The sequence below is a fragment of the Macaca thibetana genome, chromosome 1 (genome assembly GCF_024542745.1).
Source record: "Macaca thibetana thibetana isolate TM-01 chromosome 1, ASM2454274v1, whole genome shotgun sequence".
Classification (NCBI taxonomy): domain Eukaryota; kingdom Metazoa; phylum Chordata; class Mammalia; order Primates; family Cercopithecidae; genus Macaca; species Macaca thibetana.
The window spans coordinates 8,804,115-8,824,804 of record NC_065578.1 but is presented as its reverse complement, the minus strand read 5'-3'; the positions used below and the strand labels follow the sequence as shown (position 1 = coordinate 8,824,804).

The window sequence follows — 20,690 nt, the reverse complement described above, 5'->3', positions numbered from 1 at the left end:
GAGTCTTGCTCTGTTGCCCAGGCTGGAGTGCAATGGCGCTATGTTTGCTCACTGCAAGCTCCGCCTCCCAGGTTCATGCCATTCTCCTGCCTCAGCCTTCCAAGTAGCTGGGACTACAGGCACCCGCCAGCACACCCAGCTAATTTTGTTTTTGTATTTTTAGTAGAGATGGAGTTTCACCGTGTTAGCCAGGATGGTCTCGATCTCCTGACCTCGTGATCCGCCTGCCTCGGCCTCCCAAAGTGCTGGGATTACAGGCATGAGCCACCGCGCCCAGCCTCCGCTATTCTCTTTCTAACTCAAATTGGCATTCAGCATTTCTAGGTGTGGTCAGATAAGACACCACTGCTGAATGGGGACAAGACCAGGAAAGCTAAAGTCAGAAAAAAGTAAGATGCAAAGCCAGGCACCACTGACGGCACATGTAGCTACAGCTACTCACAGGCTGAGGCAGGAGGATTGCTTGAGTCTGAGGCTGCAGCGCGCTATTGATAGCACCTGTGAATAGTCACTGCACTCTAGCCTGGACAACATAGTGAGATACTCATCTCTTTAAAAAAATTTTAAGTATAACCGCTGGGCGCAGTGGCTCACACCTGTAATCCCGGCAGTTTGGGAGGCTGAGGAGGGTGGATCACCTGAAGTCAGGAGTTCGAGACTGGCCTGGCCAACATGGTGAAACCACATCTCTACTAAAAATACAAGAATTAGCCAGGTGTGGTGGTGCATGCCTGTGATCCCAGCTACTCAGAAGGCTGAGGCAGGAGAATCGCTTGAACCTGGGAGGCGGAGGTTTCAGTGAGCCCAGATCAAGCCACTGCACTCCAGCCTGGGCAACTGACACTCCATCTCAGAAAAACAAACAAAAAAAATTAAGTATAAATTTTTTAGTAAAAACAACTAAAGACAACACCAAAAAAAAACAAAAAAAAAAACAAACCAGTTACATGTTTGTTTTTCATTCAATTAGAATAAACAGGAGGGCTCCAAAAAACAATCCTCAAAGGGGAGTTTCCATATTTACTCACATATTCCACCCTTGATATTTTTATTCTCAAAGCACAAGAATGAGGGACCTAATTACAAGAGGCCCCTGCTCTCCTGCCATCCTTACATATTTTCATTTATCTTTGAGAGTCCCACCCCCGGGTAACTCAAAAAGTGGCTCATCTGTAGTTAAAAAGCAAAGTTAATTAGCATCTGGCACTTCCTTCTTTCCTTCCTCAATTCTCCGACCTTAGACTAAAAGTCTGTCTTAATTGAGGCTTCCTGAGTTTGTGACCTGGGGCAGGAGTTGAGGGGTTGAGGATATAAGCAGAGAGGGGAAAAAAAAAAAAAAAAAAAAAAAAAAGCTTAGGTTTGCAGGTTTGCATTGCTCATTCTTTTTTCTTTTCCTTTTTTTTCTTTTTTTTTTTTTTTTTTTGAGACAGCGTCTCACACTGTGGCCTAGGCTGGAGTGCAGAGACGCAATCACAGGTACTCAACCCCAGGGACTTGGGTGGTCCTCCCACCTCAGCCTCCCAAGTAGCTGAGTGTGTGCCACCATGCCCAACTAATTTTTAATTTTTGTAGCGATGAGGTCTTGCTGTGTTGTCCAGGCTGGTCTCAAACTCCTAGGCTCAAGGGATCTGCCTGCCTCGGCCTCACAAAGTGTTGGGATTACAGATGTGAGCCATCGCATCTGGCTGCATTGCTCTTTATTTTATTTTTTTTTGAGACGGAGTCTCTGTTGCCCAGGCTGGAGTGCAGTGGCACCATCTCAGCTCACTGCAACCTCAGCCTCTTGGTTTCAAGCGATTCTCCTCTCTCAGCCTGCCAAGTAGCTGGGATTACAGGGGCCCGCCACCATGCCTGGCTAATTTTTGTATTTTCAGTACAGACTGGGTTTCATCATGTTGGCCAGGCTGGTCTCGAACTTCTGACCCCAAGTGATCCACCCTCCTTGGCCTCCCAAAGTGCTGGGATTACAGGCGTGAGCCACTGCGCCCGGCCCACATTGCTCATTCTTTCAAGTGTCAGCCAAAAAGCATGTGTGGCTCGTGGTTGCGGGGAATCCTCCCATTGAGAGATGGCCTCTGTGTCCCCTCTTCTTAAATCTGAGTGGGCTTGTCGCTGCCAAGAGAGTATGGCAGCAGAGATGCTAAGTGACTTGAGAGGTGGGGCCGTAAGAAGCCATGCGGCTTCCTCCTTGGTGTAGAATGCTGGCTCTTGGAATTCTAAGCATTAAGTTAGAAGTCTGACTACCGGCCGGGCGTGGTGGCTCAAGCCTGTAATCCCAGCACTTTGGGAGGCCGAGACGGGCGGATCACGACGTCAGGAGATCGAGACCATCCTGGCTAACACAGTGAAACCTCGTCTCTACTAAAAACTACAAAAAACTAGCCGGGCGAGGTGGCTGGCACCTGTAGTCCCAGCTACACGGGAGCCTGAGGCAGGAGAATGGCATAAACCCGGGAGGCGGAGCTTGCAGTGAGCTGAGATCCGGCCACTGCACTCCAGCCTGGGCGACAGAGCGACTCCGTCTCAAAAAAAAAAAAAAAAAAGTCTGACTACCCTGGCGCTGCCACGCAGTGACACAGCCCAGGCAAGCCAGAAAGAGAAACCACGTGGAGGCACTCAAGTTGACAGTCCCACCTGAGCCCAACCTTCGAGTCATCCCACCCAGGTACCAGACATGAGTGAAGAAACTTCCAGATGATTCCAGACCCCACCTGTTCAAGTTGTTACCAACCCCTTGAGAGTCTTCCCAGCTGACTCCAGATATCATGGAGCAGTCAGGCCATCCTGCTGAGCTCTGTCTGAATTCCCGGTCCCTGGGACCGTGAGCATCACAGTGTTGCTTTACACCGCTAAGCTTGGAGTAGGCTGTTTTGCAGCAAGAGATCCCTAGAACTCTGAAGATCTCCTAAAATCCTCAAAACAACCCCACTAAATAGTTACGATAGTCATCTTCATGAGGGAACTGAGGCCGAAGCCATGCACTCGGTGCCACTGCACTCCAGCCTGGGTGACAGAGCGAGACTCCATCTCGAAAAAATAAAAAAGTTTCCCCTGACCACCTGGAAAGAAGATTCACACCCAGTTCTCGCAGGCTTGCTTTCCCACATGCCTAAGCCACGGCCCTTTCCACAAAAGGGGCCTTACACATGCCTCAAAGGATGGTCCTCTTCCGGAAATGAGCAGATGCTACAGTGAGAGTCACCCAGTGACACAGGAAAGTCGATCCTTGCTGAAAGCTCCAAAAGAGGCAGTAAATTTAGGACAAAGGATTTAAATGGCAGGGCAAACTTGTACAATATCTTCTTTAAGAGGTGGTCAAGACAGAAAATAGAAACAGGTTCAAGACAGACTTTGAATCGGTTGCGGGGCAAGTGTCTCTTACAGAGGTGTCACGGGGTCAGAATGATTTGCCCCTTTGAGGTTGGTTTCAGAGTCAGAATCTCATACGACAGAGAAGCTAGAGGTTGGACCTAAACAGTCCTTCCCTGCACACCAGCAGAGTCTGTGGATGAAAGAGCCTTTTTCTGGAGACAGTCCATGCTTTTCTGCAGGTTTTCAAAGGGATTTAAAATCTGAAACAGGTTAGGAACCACTGAGTGATGTGGCTCTAGGGTAGGTAGAAGATGGAGTTTTTTTCTTTCTTTCTTTTTTGGAGACAGGGTCTGGCTCTGTCACCCAAACTGGAGTCCAATGCCATCATAGGCTCACTGCAGCCTCAGCCTCTTAGACTCAAGCGATCCTCCCGCCTCAGCCTCTCGAGCAGCTGGGACTAGAGGCATGTGCCACTATGCCTGGGTAGTTTTGTGTTGTTTTTTTGTAGACACAGGGTTTCCCTATATTGCCCAGGTTGGTCTCAAGTGATCCTCTTGCCTTGGCCTCCCAAAATACTAGGATTACAGGCAACAGCCACAGTGCCCAGCCGGATTTTTGTTTTTTTGTTTTTGTTTTTTTTTTCAAGATTAAGTTTTGCTCTTGTTGCACAGGCTAGACTACAATGGCACGATCTTGGCTCACTGCAACCTCTGCCTCCCAGCCACAAGTGATTCTCCTGCCTTGGCCTCCCAAGCCCCCTGGGATTACACCACACCCAGCTAATTTCATATTTTTAGTACAGACGGGGTTTCACCATGTGGGGTGGGCTGGTCTCGAACTCCTGACCTCAGGTGATCTGCCCACCTTGGATCTCTCAAAGTGCTGGGATTACAGGCATGAGTCACCATGCCCAGCCCAAATTCTTCTTTTTTTTTTTTACTTTGGCAAATCTATATTTTACAAACTTTGAATAACTAACTTGTATTGATTCCATATGATTAAAAACATACAGTATGGGCCGGGCGCGGTGGCTCAAGCCTGTAATCCCAGCACTTTGGGAGGCCGAGGCAGGTGGATCACGAGGTCAGGAGATCGAGACCATCCTGGCTAACATGGTGAAACCCCGTCTCTACTAAAAATACAAAAAACTAGCCGGGCGTGGTGGCGGGCGCCTGTAGTCCCAGCTACTCGGAGGCTGAGGCGGGAGAATGGCGTGAACCCGGGAGGCGGAGCTTGCAGTGAGCCAAGATCGCGCCACTGCACCTCCAGCCTGGGCGACACAGCGAGACTCCGTCTCAAAAAAAAAAAAAAAAAAAAAAAAAAAAAAACATACAGTATGCATGAATAAACACATAAAATGTACGGCATATATATTTAAAACATCCACATGCATAATCTGGAAGATCATGGCCTATAATTCCCAGATGTAGGCTTTGCTGTAATTTTTGTTGGTTTAGACAGGATCTCACTTTGTCACTCAGGCTGGAATGCAGTGGCACGAAGCAATCCTCCTGCCTCATCCCCTCAAGTAGCTGGGGCTACAGACACACGCCACCACACCCAGCTAATTTTTGTATTTTAGTAGAGACAGGTTTCACCATGTTGACCAGGCAGGTCTTGAACTCCGGACCTCAAGTGATCCACCCGCCTCAGCCTCCCAAAGTGCTGGGATTACAGGCATGAGCCACCGCGCCTGGCCAGCTGCTGCAATCTTAAGATGGCCACATAATATCTCTTAAAACTACAAATTCCACTTCCCTTCTTCTGTCCTGACCTCAACTTAATCACAAACAAACACCCCGCCTCCCAAAACACACACACACTCATGACAGTCCCCCTGTCAAGTGTCAGCTATGTGGCAGTTCGCCCCATTCTCCTGGGGTCAGATCTGCAGCTGGCTACCTGCCGAGGCACTCAGCACTCAGGCCCTCCCCCACCCGGCTGTCGGCTTAGGGGTCCTTCTCCACCTATCCTCATGCGATCTGCAGACAACCCTATAAGCTCTGAGCCAAAGAGGAAGAAATCCTGGGGATGATATAGAGGGCTCTGGACACCTCATCCCACCAGTCATTGTCCTGGTCACACTCTCTCCTTGGCAGGGGGCCTGTGACAGTGCTTCTATTCTCAGAGCAGGTCTCTGGGCCACTCCTGCCCCTGGGAGCCTCTGGGATCGGTTCAGACTCTGTCCCATAGCACAGCCTCTTCATCTTTCATCAGGCTCATCTTCAGGGCTACAGCGGCCAGCCCCCATGACTAGGCACCTGATGTCCATTTTCTCATTAAACATCATGACAAGCCCTGAAGGCAGGCATTCAGATTTATGAATGAGGAAAGCGGAACTGAAGGAGGTAACGGGGAAGGAAGTGGGGTTGGGTTTATTCTAGAGCCTGCTCTTAACCAGCGTACCACACTGTCTCTCCCAGGCCAGTGCACTGGAGCCAGAGGGTGTCAGCTTCCCAAAAGAGGCCCCGGGGTTGGGCAAGGAGGCCATGGAGACTGCAGAGGCCAGGCCTTGCTTGCCCCTGGCACTGGGGAGAAGGGGCACCACCCTAGCCAACTGGGGAAGGGCCAGGCACTAGAAGCTGCTTCCCTCTGCCCACTCTCACTGTAGAGGATCAGAGTCCAAGACACCAACTCCATCAGACACAAGGACCTTCAAGAGCAAGGAACTAGGCTGGGCATGGTGGCTTATGCACTTTGGGGGGCTGAAGTGGGAGGATCACTTGAACCCACGAGTTTGAGACCAGCCTGGGCAACATAGCAAGACCCCATATCTACAAAAGTATCAAAAATTAGCTTGGTGTGGCCGGGTGCGGTGGCTCACACCTATAATCCTAGCACTTTGGAAGGCCAAGGTGGGCGGATCATGAGGTCAGGAGTTCGGGACCAGCCTGGCCAACGTGGTGAAACCCCGTGTATACTAAAAATACAAAAATTAGCCAGGCATGGTGGCAGGCCCCTGTAATCCCAGCTACTCAGGAGGCTGAGGCAGGAGAATCACTTGAACCCGGGAGGCAGAGGTTGCAGTGAGCCCAGATCGTGCGCCTGCACTCTAGCCTGGGGGACATGAGCGAGACTTCGTCTCAAAAAAAAAAAAAAAAATTAGATTGGTGTGGTGGTGCACATGGTAGTCCTAGTCCTAACTGCTCAGGAGGCCGAGGCAGGAGGATCGCTTGAGCCCAGGAGGTCGAGGTTGCCATAAACTATGATCTCACCACTGCACTCTAGCCTGGGTGACAGAGCGAGACCCTATCTCTAAGAAAAGGAAGAAACAAAACAAAAACAAACAAGGAACTCTGCCTGGGAGTCCAAATAAGTCCTGGGAAGGTGGTGACGGGGGGGTGGGGGTAGGGGGACAAGTGAAAAAGAGCCAGGAAGCCCCTCTCACATGGCCGCCTGACTCCCAGAGGCTTTCTGAGTCCTCCTCCCTGGGATCCGGACTCCCCTCCCCCAACTAAGCACTTCTTCCTGGGAAAAAGCCCATATTTGGAGGCAGCATGGTGCAGGGTTAGGAGCAGCCGCTGCCACTTTCTGGCTGGGTAAGACTTAGGTAAGTTATTTCCCCTTTCTGTGCCTCAGTTTCCCCATTTGTAAAGTGGGAATCACAGTAGTACTTACCAAACAGGGTTGTCATAAGGCTAATTAGCTTCATATTTATTTATTTCTTTTTTTTTCTTTCTTTTTTTTTTTTTTTTTACATCGTCCAGGCGGGAGTGCAGTGGTGCAATCCCGGCTCACTGCAACCTCTGCCTCCCAGGCTCAAGCGATCCTCCACCTCAGTCTCTGGAGTAGCTGGGACTACAGATGCGCATCATCATGCCTGGCTAAATTTTGTATTTTTTTATAGAGATGGGGTTTTGCCATGTTGCCCAGGCTAGTCTCAAACTCCTGAGTTCAAGTGATCTGGGATTACAGGCATGAACCACAGTGTCCGGCTAGCTTAGTATTTTCTTTTCTTTTTTGAGATGGAGCCTTGCTCTGTCGCCCAGACTGGAGTGCAGTGGCACGATCTTAGCTCACTGCAGTCTCCGCCTTTCCGGTTCAAGTAATTCTCCTCTCTCAGCCTCCCGAGTAGCTGGGATTACAGGCACCCACCACCACATCCAGCTAATTTTTGTATTTTTAGTAGAGACGGGGTTTCACCATATTGGTCAGACTGGTCTTGAACTCCTGACCTCAGGTGATCTACCCACCTCGGCCACCCAAGGTGCTGGGATTACAGGCATAAGCCACCGTTCCCGGCCCAAGCTTCATATTTTCAAAGTGCCCAGGACACTGCCTGGCACAGGGTACGTACCACAAAACTGTTTATTGTTATTGTTATTAGATACAGAAACGGGAAGCTAGGTTAATGAAAATGGCAACTTTCAGCTGGCAAACGGCAAATCTCCTAAGTACAAATGCCACTGACAGGACCCACAGGAAAAGAAATTTTCTACGATGCCTCCCTTCTAGAGCATGTGCCCATTCTCAGAGCAAGGGGTTCCCCTAGTCTAGGAGAGATTTCTAGGTTGAACCTGCCTCTGGCCCAGGCTCTGTGACCCCTACATCTTACCCTGACTCCTACCGAGCAGAATCAGGGCTGAATAGCGCTCTCCATCCCCTCACCAAACACCCTGGCCAATGGTCTCTACATGCTGACCACTCCCAGGATGCCATGGAGTCGGGCCCTCCTTCCTGTCTCTGCATGCCCACAGAGGTCGCCACACCTGCTCCAATCGGATGGCAGTTGTTTACCTGTGTAATCACATAATGTAATTATTACATAAGAGGGTGCACCCTCGGTGTGAAAAGAGCTGATTCCATGAAGAAAACAAAGCTGAGTGCTTCAGAAACCTAGTAAAAGACAAGTCACCCAATAAAACAAACTTCCTGTAGAATTATGGAATTAGACCAGGCGAGACAACTGTAAAAACTAAGCAGGAATTATTAAAATGTAGAAGGAAGGCCGGGCGCTGTGGCTCACATCTGTAATTCCGGCACTTTGGGAGGCTGAGGTGGGAGGAATGCTTGAACCCAGGAGTTCAAGACCAGCCTAGGCAACATAGTCAGACTTCGTCTCTACTAAAAATAAAAAAAACTAGCCGAGGCCAGGCATGGTGGCTCACGCCTGTAATCCCAGTACTTTAGGAGGCCGAGATGGGTGGATCACTTGAAGTGAGGAGTTCGAGATCAGCCCGAACAACATAGTGAAACCCTGTCTCTGCTAAAACACAAAAATTAGCTGGATGTGATGTTGTGCACGTCTGTAATCCTAGCTACTCAGGAGGCTGAGGCAAGAGGTTTGCTTGAACTGGAGGCAGAGGTTGCAGTGAGCTGAGATCGCACCATTGCACTCCAGCTTGGGTGACAGAGCGAGGCTCTGTTTCAAAAAATTTTTAAAAAAAACAAAAAAGTAACCAGGTGTGTGTGATCCCTGCTACTTAGGGGGCTGAGGCAGGAAGATGGGTTAAGGCCAGGTGGTCAAGGCTGCAGAAAACCGTGATCAAACCACTGCCCTCCAGCCTAGGTGACAGAGCGAGACCCTGTCACCCCCCAAAAAAAGTAAGATAAAAAAAGTGGATTATACATTGCATGTACGCCTTATACAGAAAGATGAACCAATGGCCTATGCAAACACAAGCCCTTGGCCATCTAAGAGCAGATCAGGGAACCAATGTACACTGACATGTTTTAAGTGAAGATGAAATATTTATTGGGAAGGGAGAAAAAACAGTAGCTGGCATCCATAGCAGCTTCTCCAGGTGAGCGGTGCTGGAGAGGTATATAGGACTCTGTGTGGCCCGTCACAGAAAAAAATAAAAGAAAATGTTTACATTTGAGGTAATGCATTTTAATAATTCTCTACCTAAACCAAAGTCAGTTACTCAACCAACAAATCACATTGGATAAAAGGGCTATTAAACTATTTGTTTCTCCACCAGGCACAGTGGCTCACACCTATAATCTCAACACTTTGGGAGGCCTAAGTGGGAAGATTTCTTGAGCCCAGGAGTTGGAGACCAGCCTGGGCAACACAGCAAGACCCTTGTCTACAGAAAATGAAAAAACTAGCCGGGCATGGTGGTGTGCACTTGGGAGCTACTCAGGAGGCTGAGGCAGGAGGATCACTTGAGCTCAGGAGTTCAAGGCTGCATTGAGCTATGATGGCACCACTGCAGTCCAGCCCAGGAGACAGAGTGAGACCCTGTCTCTAAAAATAAATAAATAAATAATCTCGGCCGGGCGCGGTGGCTCAAGCCTGTAATCCCAGCACTTTGGGAGGCCGAGACGGGCGGATCACGAGGCCAGGAGATCGAGACCATCCTGGCTAACACAGTGAAACCCCGTCTCTACTAAAAAAAATACAAAAAACTAGCCGGGCGAGGTGGCGGGCGCCTATAGTCCCAGCTACTCGGGAGGCTGAGGCAGGAGAATGACGTAAACCCGGGAGGCGGAGCTTGCAGTGAGCTGAGATCCGGCCACTGTACTCCAGCCCGGGCGACAGAGTGAGACTCCGTCTCAAAAAAAAAAAAAAAATTAAAAAAAAAAAATAATAATAAATAAATAAATAAATAAATAATCTCGGCATTTCTCATCCTAATTGCATCTAATGGTTCATTATCCTCTTTGGCCCTAATCCACATTTTTAAAACTCTGGTTGGAGTCGCTGTGCTGGGAGTAGCGGAAGCCATAGAAAAAACATAAACTTCCCAGAGCACCCATTTGACTCTCAAGTTAGGGGAAAATATGCTTTATAGTAAAATAAACATGGATATATCATGGAATCGAATGTAAAATTAACATTAGTATTAAAAATAGAAGTTGAAGCTTCAAAGCGAGGTCGCAGTTGGGGTGGGCAGCTGCAGGCTAGAGCTGGACATCCCATCTCTTCAGGCTGGAGGGATGGTGGGAAAGTTGGAGAAACATGCCCCATCAGGGTCCAGGTTACTGCCAGCTGCCCAGCCATCTCCTACCCACTCCCCCTGGGAACTCGCAGCACAAGGGCTCCTGGGGTGCTGCCTTGTGAGCCTCACAGGTGACACCAGAATCCACTGCTGTGGCCAAGGTCACCGGAGGGCAGACCTCACTGGGAGATGCCACACCTTCCAGTCCAGGCCCCTTGAGCGGGGCCAGGGGTGGCTCTTGCCACCATCCTGGGAGAGGAAGAAAATGACCTGCTCTAGATCTCACTTCCAGCAGTATTTGCCTCAGATACCCAAGCTCCTCCCTACCTTGAAAGGCTAGAAAACACTGACAAGGCCAGATGTAGTGGCTCATGTCTGTAATTCCAGCACTTTGGAGGGGGGCCGAGGCAGGAGGATCTCTTGAGCCTAGGAATTCAAGAGCAGCCTGGGCAACATAGCAAAATGGGATATTTATTGACACATGCTCTGTGCATTCCATCTGAGTCATTCATGGGAAGATCAAATAAGGTAATGGATGAATAAAGCTTACTACACAAGAACTCATGACAAGAACACCTGTCATTAAAATCCACTCTGAGCCAGGCTGAGCAGGGCTCACCCTTAGTCCCAGCAACTTGAGAGGCTGAGGTGGGAGGATCAGTTGTGCCCAGGAGTTCAAGACCAGGCCTGGTGGCTCACACCTATAATCCCAGCAGTTTGGAAGGCCAAGGTGGGTGGATCTCTTGGGCCCAGGAGTTGGAGACCAGTCTGGGCAACATGGTGAAACCCTGTCTTCCACTGAAATACAAAATTAGTGGGGTGTGGCAGCATGGACCTGTACTGCTGGCTACTTGGGAGGCTGCAGTGGGAGGATCGCTTGAGCCCAGGAGATCAAGGATGTAGTGAGACATGATTGCACCACTGCACTCCAACCTGAGCATCAGAGTGAGATCTTATCTCAAAAAAAGACCAGTCTGGACAGTAGAGTGAGACCCCAGTTTCTAAATAAATAAATTTTTAGGCCAGACGCGGTGGCTCATGCTTGTAATCCCAGAACTTTGAGAGCCTAAGATGGGCAGATCACTTGAGGTGAGAACTTCGAGACCAGCCTGGCCGACATGGTGAAACCCCATCTCTACCAAAAATACAAAAATTAGCAGGGTGTGGTGGTGGGTACCTGTGGTCCCAGCTACTCGGGAGGCTGAGGCATAAGAATAGCTTGAACCAGGGAGGCAGAGGCTTCAGTAAGCCAAGATCGCACCACTGCACTCCAGCCTCGGTGACAGAGCAAGACTCCATCTCAAAAATAAACAAATTGTTTTTTAAAATCCATTCCCTACTACAGTGTGGGCCTCAAAGATTCATTCATCCAATAGGTAAAAACTGCAACTTTTTGGGCACCCATAACCTGGCCCAGGTGTTTCATTGTTTCCAACCTTTACGACATCTTTCCGACAATCCAGTCAAAGAGGTACTGTCATCCTAATTCTCAGATGAGAACCCAGAAACTTAAATAACTTGTCAAGATCCCCTACATGTTAAGTGTCAAAGCCAAGATAGGAAGCCTCTAATTCTAAAACTCTTGCTTTTGATGCTAATCTGAAGCTAACTTTTTATCCATTCTCAAAACACGGTCCTGCTGGAGAAACAGAGCCATTCACATCTTGGGAAACTATCACATATTAGATGTGCTGCACTCAATTTAAAAATAGACCACACATCATCACCGATTTCCAAATGACAGCAGACGGGCTGTCTTATTAAAATACTCACCACACCACACAATAGGGAAAAAAAGATTCATGACCTGGTCATGGCTCCTGGATGTCTGAAACCATCAGAAACAGAAGTTGTGGTCTGGGAGAGTACATCCTTTCCTTGGCTTTCAATATGAGGAACTGGTTTTTTTTTTTTTTTTTTTTTTTTTTTGAGATGGAATTTCGCTCTTGTCACCCAGGCTGGAGTGCAACCTCCGCCTCCTGGGTTCAAGTGATTCTCCTGTCTCAGCCTCCCAAGTAGCTGGGATTACAGGCACCCACCACCACACCTGGCTAATTTTTGTATTTTTAGTAGAGACAGGGTTTCACCATGTTGGCCAGGCTGGTCTCAAACTCCTGACCTCAGGTGATCCACCTGCTTCGGCCTCCCAAGTGTTGGGATTATAGGCGTGAGCCACCGCGCCTGGTGAGAAACATTTTCAATGGAATTTTTTAGAAGGATGTGTAAGGAGAAAGTTGGGGTTTTTGTTTTTCCTCCTAGAAGAAAATTCTCATGAAGTAGTTCATTTGAGACCAAGATCCTGGTGTTACTAACTTCCTCCTCAACAGCAGGTCAGCAGTAAAGAGGAAAATGCAGGCATCAAGCAAACCCTGTTTGCGTGACTTTCCTCTCCTTCCTTAAGGCTCCCTGAGGCCCACTCAAAACGAAAGCCAAGGCCACTCTAAAGGGTTTAAGAGGCCTGGCACAGGCTCATGCCCGTAATCCCAGTACTTTGGGAGGCCGAGGCAGGAGGATCGCTTGAGCCCAGGAGTTCGAGACCTGAACCAATGTATACTTTTCATGTACTAATTTATGATTTTACCTACGATTCCTGTCTTCCCAAAATGCATAAAACCAAACTGTAACCTGACCATCTTGGGCACACTTTCTCAGGACCTCCTGAGGCTGTTTCTTGGGCCATGGTCACTCATGTTGACTCAGAATAAGCCTGGGCAACAAAAGACCTCCATCTCTACAAAAAGCTACACAAATTACCCAGGTGTGGTGGCATGTGCCGATTGTCCCAACTACTAGGTGTGTGGATCACTTGAACCCAGGAGGTTGAGGCTGCAACGAGCTATGATCGCTCTACTGCATTGCAGCCTGGGTGACAGAGCAAGACCCTGTCTCCAAAAACAATTAATTAGAAATACAAATAATTAAAAGGTTTCAAGAGCAGGCATTATGGGCAGCAACCCAGGCTGGAGTCAAAGCCCCAGATTCTGTCTCCTGAAATATCTAAGGAATCCACCCAGCTGCCTCCGTTTCCCAAACAGCATATAGGGTCATCTGAATGTGAGCAGCAGAACAGTCACCAAGACAAATTTTGGACTTGAACAAAACCATTAGGGAGTCCTTAGCCCCATTTCCATGCTACAGAGGCTGCAGGACCACAGCAGACTCAGGGTCCTGGAGACGCAGCTCCTTCAGCCCCTACTCATCTGCTCAGGGAGCTAAGACCACCTGGGATAGGCTCACCGGCTTGCCCAGGGAGGCTCACACCCAGATCCAGTCAGCCAGCCAAGGACACAGACTATTTGGAGAGAAAGAGGTTGTCAGCTCCCCTTCTGGGACCATCTACCTCCAGGGCAGAAAAATCAATCTGCTATAGATTAAAACAAAATGAATCTTGAGGGAGAATAGAGACTTGTTAATTTACATTAATATATAATAAGAATAAGGGGGAAGGATGGGAGAGGGGTAAGGGATAAAACACTACACACTGGGTACAGTGTACACTGCTTGGGTGACAGGTGCACCAAAATCTCAGAAATCACCACTAAAGAACTTACTCGTATAACTAAAAACCACCTATACCCCAAAAACTACTGAAATAAAAATAAAGTATTTGCCAAAAAAAAAAAAAAAAGAACAGCTAATATTGACAGAGTATGACTATGTGGCAGGTGATGTTCATTATCTAATTTACCTTATTTAATCCTTCAGACAAACCTAGGAATAGGTCCCTTTAAGGTTCATTTTACAGACAGGGAAATAGAGGATCAGAGAGGTTAAGTAGTCTCCTCAAAGTCACACAGCTGGGAAGTGGAAGAGCTATGGTTTGAATCTGAATTCATCCAATACTAGAGTTCATGGGTTTAACTACTGCATTACTGAATTTAAAGATGAATCCGCCTCCCAGGGAGTTGGTTCACTGGACGACTAAGGAAGTGCAACCCTCATGCTATACATCCAGCAGTAAAGAGAAAGAAAGCTATTTAAACTCATTGGCAATAAAATAACTAGGTTTTACACCAGGCGTGGTGGCTTTCTCCTGTAATTCCAGCACTTTTCGGGGCCAAGGCGGTAAGATCACTTGAGCCCAGGAGTTCCAGACCATCCTGGGCAACATAGTGAAACCCTGTCTTTACAAAAAATAAAATAAAAATTAAAAAAAATAAAATAAAAAAAATTAGCCAGGCATGGTGGTGGCACCTGTAGTCCCAGCTATTTGGGAGGCTAAGGTGGGAGGATCACTTGAGCCCAGGAGGTCGCGCTGCAATAAGCTGTGATTGTACCAGGGCACTCCAGTGTGGGGGACAGAGTGAGACCCTATCTCAAAATAAATAAATAAATAAAAGAAAAAGAAAAGGAAGATACATTTTAAATAATTACCTTCTGAGCCTATTAGCAAAATAGTCTTTCGGCCAGGCGTGGTGGCTCACGCCTGTAATCCTAGCACTTTTGGAGGCTGAGGTGGGCAGATCACAAGGTCAGGAGATCAAGACCATCCTGGCTAACACAGTGAAACCCCGTCTCTACTAAAAAATACAAAAAATTAGCTGGGTGTGATGGCAGGCGCCTGTAATCCCAGCTACTTGGGAGGCTGAGGCAGGAGAATGGCGTGAACCTGGGAGGCAGAGCTTGCAGTGAGCCGAGATCGTGCCACTGCACTCCAGCCTGGGCGAAAGAGCAAGACTGTCTCAAAAACAAAACAAAACAAAACACACAAAAAATTCTTTCAATGTTATTCAATGCTGGCAAGGATGTTATGAAACTATTATATGTCACTGGGATCAACTGGTCACCAAGGCTAGAGTTCGGTGGTGTGATCATCACCCCTGGCAACTTGAATTCCTGGGCTCAAGCGATCCTCTCGCCTCAGCCTCCCAAGGAGCTGGGATTACAGGTGCATGCCACTGTGCCCAGCTAATTTTTAAAAACAAGTTTTGGCTGGGCGCAGTGGCTCATGCCTGTAATCCTAGCACTTTGGGAGGCAGAGGCAGGCAGATTGCCTGAGCTCAGGAGTTCGAGACCAGCTTGGGAAACATGGTGAAACTCCCTCTCTACTAAATATAAAAAATTAGGCCAGGTGCAGTGGCTCACACCTATAATCCTAGCACTTTGGGAGGCTGAGGCAGGCAGACTGCCTGAGCTCAGGAGTTCGAGACCAGCCCAGGCAACACGGTGAAACCCCGTCTCTACTAAAATACAAAAATTAGCCAGGCATGACGGCATGCGCCTGTAGTCCCAGCTATAGGAGGTTGAGGCAGGAGAATCACTTGAACCCGGGAGGCAGAGGTTGCAGTGAGCCAAGATCACACCACAGTACTCCAGCCTGGGTGACAGACTGAGACTCTGCCTCAAAAAAAAAAAAAAAAAAAAAGACCGGCTGCAGTGGCTCATGCCTGTAATCCTAGCACTTTGGGAGACTGAGGCAGATGGATCACCTAAGGTCAGGAGTTTGAGACTAGCCTGCCCAACATGGTGAAACGCTGTCTCTACCAAAAATACAAAAAGTTAGCTGGGCGTGATGGCAGGCACCTGTAATCCCAGCTACTCTGGAGGCTGAGGCAGGAGAATCACTTGAAGTCAGGAGGAAGTTGCAGTGAGCCGAGATTGTGCCACTGCACTCCAGACTGGGCGACAGATCAAAACTCTTGTCTCAAAAAAAAGACAAAAATTAGCTGGGCATGGTGGCGGGCAGCTGTAGTCCAAGCTACTTGGAAGGCTGAGGCAGAAGAATAGCTTGAACCCAGGAGGCGGAGGTTGCAGTGAGCGGTGATCGCACCACCGTACTCCAGCCTGGGTGACAGAGCAAGACTCCGTCTTGAGGGAAAAAAAAAAGAATGAAAGGGCTGATAGGATGATGAAAGCTGAAATGTTTAAACAGAAAGAAGTTGTATCTCCTTTACCTAAATATTTTATGAGAATGGATATTGTATCTGACTGGGGAATATTTCCCCTGCCTACTATTGGAAAACAGAAAGCACGTAAATCCCCTCCTCAAGCAGTATTAATTGGACACGTCAATGTCCAAACTGAGCCCACACAGCGTAGAATAGAAGCTGCAGTGCTCGCGTGTGCTGGCATGAGTGAATTCTGTTCGACAGCCCTGTGCGGAATGTAAACTGGAGCTATGGCAAGAGCTTGCGAGCGCCTCCCAGAGATGAGGTGACTACTGGGACTTTGGACAAGTGCGTTTCCACTTGAGGGGCATTTACTACCTTGCCATGGGGTATTAACCAAAGCTACCCCTATGACTGATATGACTGAAGAACAGGAAATTATTTTTTTCAGGCTTTTTTTGTTTTGTTTTTTTGTTTTGACAGGCTCTCATTGTTATCCAGGCTGAAATGCAGTAGCGCAATCACGGCTCACTGAAGCCTTGACCTCCAGGGCTCAGGCAACCCTCCTGCCTCAGCCTCCCAAGTAGCTGGGATCACAGGCACACACCACCACACCCAGCTAATTGCTTTTATTTTTTGTAGGACAGGGTCTCCCTTATGTTGCCCAGGCTGGTCTCGAACTCCTGGGCTCTAGCGATCTTCCCATCTTGGCCTCCCAATGTGCTAGGATTACAGGTGTGAGCCACCACACCCAGCTAGAAGGACAGAAAATAATCTTGAAGACTGAAATACCCAGGACATCTTGGGTGATGTCAAGGAAACACTTAACAGGGATGACAGTGTCCACAAGAGTTCCCTAATATGACAGAAATCGTTTATACAGGATGGCATTACCTGGGAAGGCAAGGAGGGGGTACTCACATGAGCAGGGAGCCTCTTTTCCCCTAGGACTGACTCTGGAACTCTGATGAGCAGCCAGATTCTGTAGCACCCAACAAACAGCTCTCGCCTGACCAAACAGGAGCTGCTGGGTTGGTGGCTAGAGTTCCAAGGTGAACGATGCCTCGTTTGGAAAGATGCCAATCTGATCAAAGATGGTAAAAACAAATCAGCTCTAAGGGCCGAAATGCATGTTGTTTTCCCAGCAGTGATGGCAGAACTGAACAGTGTAAAACCCCCTGTATCTGTGCAGGGCTTTGGGTGCCAGTTCACCCTCCCCTTATGGGCGGTGGTCAACAGCCTGGCCATACATTTAGACAGGAGGGCAATGGAAACCTGACCTATTAAACAGACATTTCTTTGGGACACAGCCCTATAGAAAATGAGGGGTAGGCTGGGTGCAGTGGTTCATGCCTGTAATCCCAGTACTTTGGGAGGCCAAGGCAGATGGATCACCTGAGATTAGGAGTTCGAGACCAGCCTGGGCAACATAGTGAAACCCTGTCTCTACTAAAAATACAAAAATTAGCCAAGCAGGGTGATGCCTGCCTGTAGTCCCAGCTACTTGGAAGGCTGAGGCAGGAGAATCGCTTGGACCTGGGAGGTGGAGGTTGCAGTGAGCTGAGATCACGCCACTGCACTCCAGGCTGGGCGACAGAGTGAGACTCCGTCTCAAAAAAAAAAAAAAAAAAAAGAAAAAAAGAAAACGAGGGGTGCATTAAAGTCGGACCTGTTAATGCCCATCAGAAGAGCCTTCTAGGTTTGGAAGGTGACAGGAATCAACAGGTAGATATCAACAGGTAAATATCCCACATGCTCCCTTGAGGTGGCCACCTGGGTCCGTGAATTGAGGGGATACGGGCCCTGCAGCGGCGCAGAGATGGGCTGGATCTAGCATGCTCCTCCGCACCCTCTCGGGTGCATAATGCCAGGAAGAACTGTTCCGTGTGCCAGTGAGAGAGACAGACACTGCATAGGGCGGTGGGGTAGATTCCCTGGTAGGAGGCTCTGAGCATAGCTGGCAAGTGAGACTGAGGCTGGTAGCCCTGGGGGCTACAACTGGGTCTTGAATAGATGCTGACTTGGAGTGGGCTTTGCTTCCCCAGTGGAAAGTGCAAATGCTCAGGGTGCCAGAGTCAAACCAGAACAGAAGACACCGCGTGTGTTTGGATGGCTGTCATTTCTTCAGACCACAGAACATGCTGTATAGCTCATAATGTCCAGCTACAGGCTGGACAGAGACAGCCTTCGCAGAGCAATAGTTTGATAAAGAAACGAAACCATGGCCGGGTGCGGCGGCTCACGCCTGCAATCCCAGCACTTTGGGAGGCCGAGGAGGGTGGATCACTTGAGGTCAGGAGATCGAGATCAGCCTGGCCAACATGGCGAAACCCCGTCTCTACTAAAAACACAAAACTTAGCCAGGCGTGGTGGTGGGCACCTGTAATCCCAGCTACTTGGGAGGCTGAGACAGGAGAATTGCTAGAACCCGGGAGGTGAAGGTTGCAGTGAGCCGAGATCTTGCCACTTCACTTCACTTTTCAGCCTGGGAAAAAGAGCGAGACCCTGTCTCAAAAAAAAAAAAAAAAGAAAAAAGAAAAAAGAAAAAGAAAAAGAAAAAAGAAATGGAACCGCTCTCCCATTTTGTGGCCATCACCCAAGGCGGAGTGGCCCAAATTAAGTTCAATACTTTTGTGACTTAGGACCACAGCAAGAACCACAAAAGGCATTTTTATGCATCTTCCCACATTTGCAGAAAGAGAGATTATGTCTTCCCCTCTTACCAAAGAGCTGAGGCAAAAGCCTAAGTTCAGGTTGTGTGAGGACACTATAAAGGCCAGCAGATGGCAAAGTGGTCCAGGTTTAAAGGAAGAAATATGTCATCTACACTGAACACGTGCAGGGGGAAAAGTCTAATGGCACAACTGTCCACGCCAGCGTTCATCCCAGCCAGGCTGTTACCATTAGGCTAACACTGGACAATGACCACAAAAAGATCCTTGAATGGGCCAGGTGTGGTAGCACACGCCTGTAATCCCAGCACTTTGGAAGGCCAAGACAAAAGGATCTCTTGAGCTAAGGAGTTCAAGACCAGCCTGGGCAACACAGCAAGACCTTGTCTCTCCTAAAAAAAGAAAAAAATTTTTTTTTTTGAGATTGAGTCTTGCTCTGTCGCCCAGGTTGGAGTGCAGTGGCACAATCTCGGCTCACTGCAATCTCCACCTGCCAGGTTAAGGGTTCAAGTGATTTTCCTGCCTCAGCCTCCCAAGTAGCTAGCACTACAGGCATGTACCACCATGTTTGCCTAATTTTTTTTTTTTTGAGACAGTCTCACTCTGTCACCCAGGCTGGAGTGCAGTGGCACAATCTCAGGCTCACTGCAAGCTCCGCCTCCCGGGTTCACATCATTCTCCTGCCTCAGCCTCCCAAGTAGCTGGGACCACAGGCACCCGCCACCCACGCCCAGCTAACTTTTTGTATTTTTACTAGACATGGAGTTTCACCGTGTTAGCCAGGATGGTCTCGATCTCTTAACCTCGTGATCTGCCCGCCTCAGCCTCCCAAAGTGCTGGGATTACAGGTGTGAGCCACCGCGCCTGGCCCATTTTTGTATTTTTTTTGTAGAGATAGGGTTTCACCGTGTTGGCCATGCTGGTTTCAAACCCCTGATCTTAAGTAATCCATCTGCTTTGGCCTCAAAAAGTGCTGGGATTACAGGTGTGAGCCACCACACTCGGCCTCTACTAAAAAAAAAAAAAAATTTAATTAGCTGGGCGTGGTGGCATGCACCTACAGTCCCAGCTACTCCAGAGGCTGAGGCAGAAGAATCGCTTGAACCCAGGTAGTCGAGGCTGCAGTGAGCTATGACTGCACCACTGCACTCTATCCTGGGCAACAGAATGAGACCCTATCTCAAAAGAAAAAAAGAAAAGAAAAGACAAATCCTTGGCTGGGTATGATGGCTCATGCTTGTAATCCCAGCACTTTGGGAGGCCGAGGCGGGTGGATCACCTGAGGTCAGGAATATGAGACCAGCCTGGCCAACATGATGAAACCCCATCTCTACTAAAAATACAAAAATTAGCTGGGCGTGGCCACGCACAGTGGCTCAAGGCCTGTAATCCCAGCACTTTAGGAGACCAAGGCGGGTGGATCACTTGAGGTCAGGAGTTCGAGACCAGCCTGTCCAACATGATGAAACCCCATCTCTACTAAAAACATACAAATTAGCTGGGCGTGGTGGCGCATGCCTGTAATCCCAGCTACTCGGGAGGTTGAAGAGATCCAGGAGAATCACTGGAACCCGGGAGGTGGAGGTTGCAGTGAGCCAAATCATGCAATTGCACTCCAACCTGGGCAACAGAGCAAGACTCTGTCTCAAAAAAAAAAAAAAAAAAGAAAGAAAGAAAGAAAAAAAAAATCCTTGAATGGAAAGCCAAATCTCACCATGTAGGAGATGAAAGAGGCAAATACAAGAAAGAAATAATTAACAGATGCAAGAATAAAGTAATCTTATATACAAACTTTCCTTATATCTGCTAAAATGGAAAGAAGAAAAAAGTAGAACTGGCAGCTGAAAGGCTGGCTGTCTGAAGTGGAGAGATGAAGGCAGGAAGGGGTGGCTCACCTGCCTCCCCCAGTATGTGCCCACACTCAACCTGGGAGGCACTAAGGAGTGTCCCCATGTGCTAGTCCTGTTTTCCTGGTGGATCTGGGGAAGGAG

General features: G+C 48.5%; 1 protein-coding gene across 8 annotated transcripts in view; it reads right to left on the bottom strand.

The window, feature by feature from the left end:
• The window catches only part of PIK3CD (phosphatidylinositol-4,5-bisphosphate 3-kinase catalytic subunit delta), a 99,371-nt gene that overhangs the window by 43,314 nt on the left and 35,367 nt on the right, over positions 1-20,690 (bottom strand). For 4 of the 8 annotated variants that reach the window (XM_050788021.1, XM_050788083.1, XM_050788060.1 and 1 more), the window contains exon 1: positions 16,949-18,750. The exons of 2 other annotated variants lie outside the window; for them this stretch is intronic. The gene's annotated coding sequence lies outside the window, so the exon portion shown is untranslated. Of the gene's footprint in view, positions 1-16,948; positions 18,752-20,690 lie in introns of those variants that run through there. 2 more of the 8 variants (XM_050788042.1, XM_050788073.1) reach the window with 2 other exon arrangements.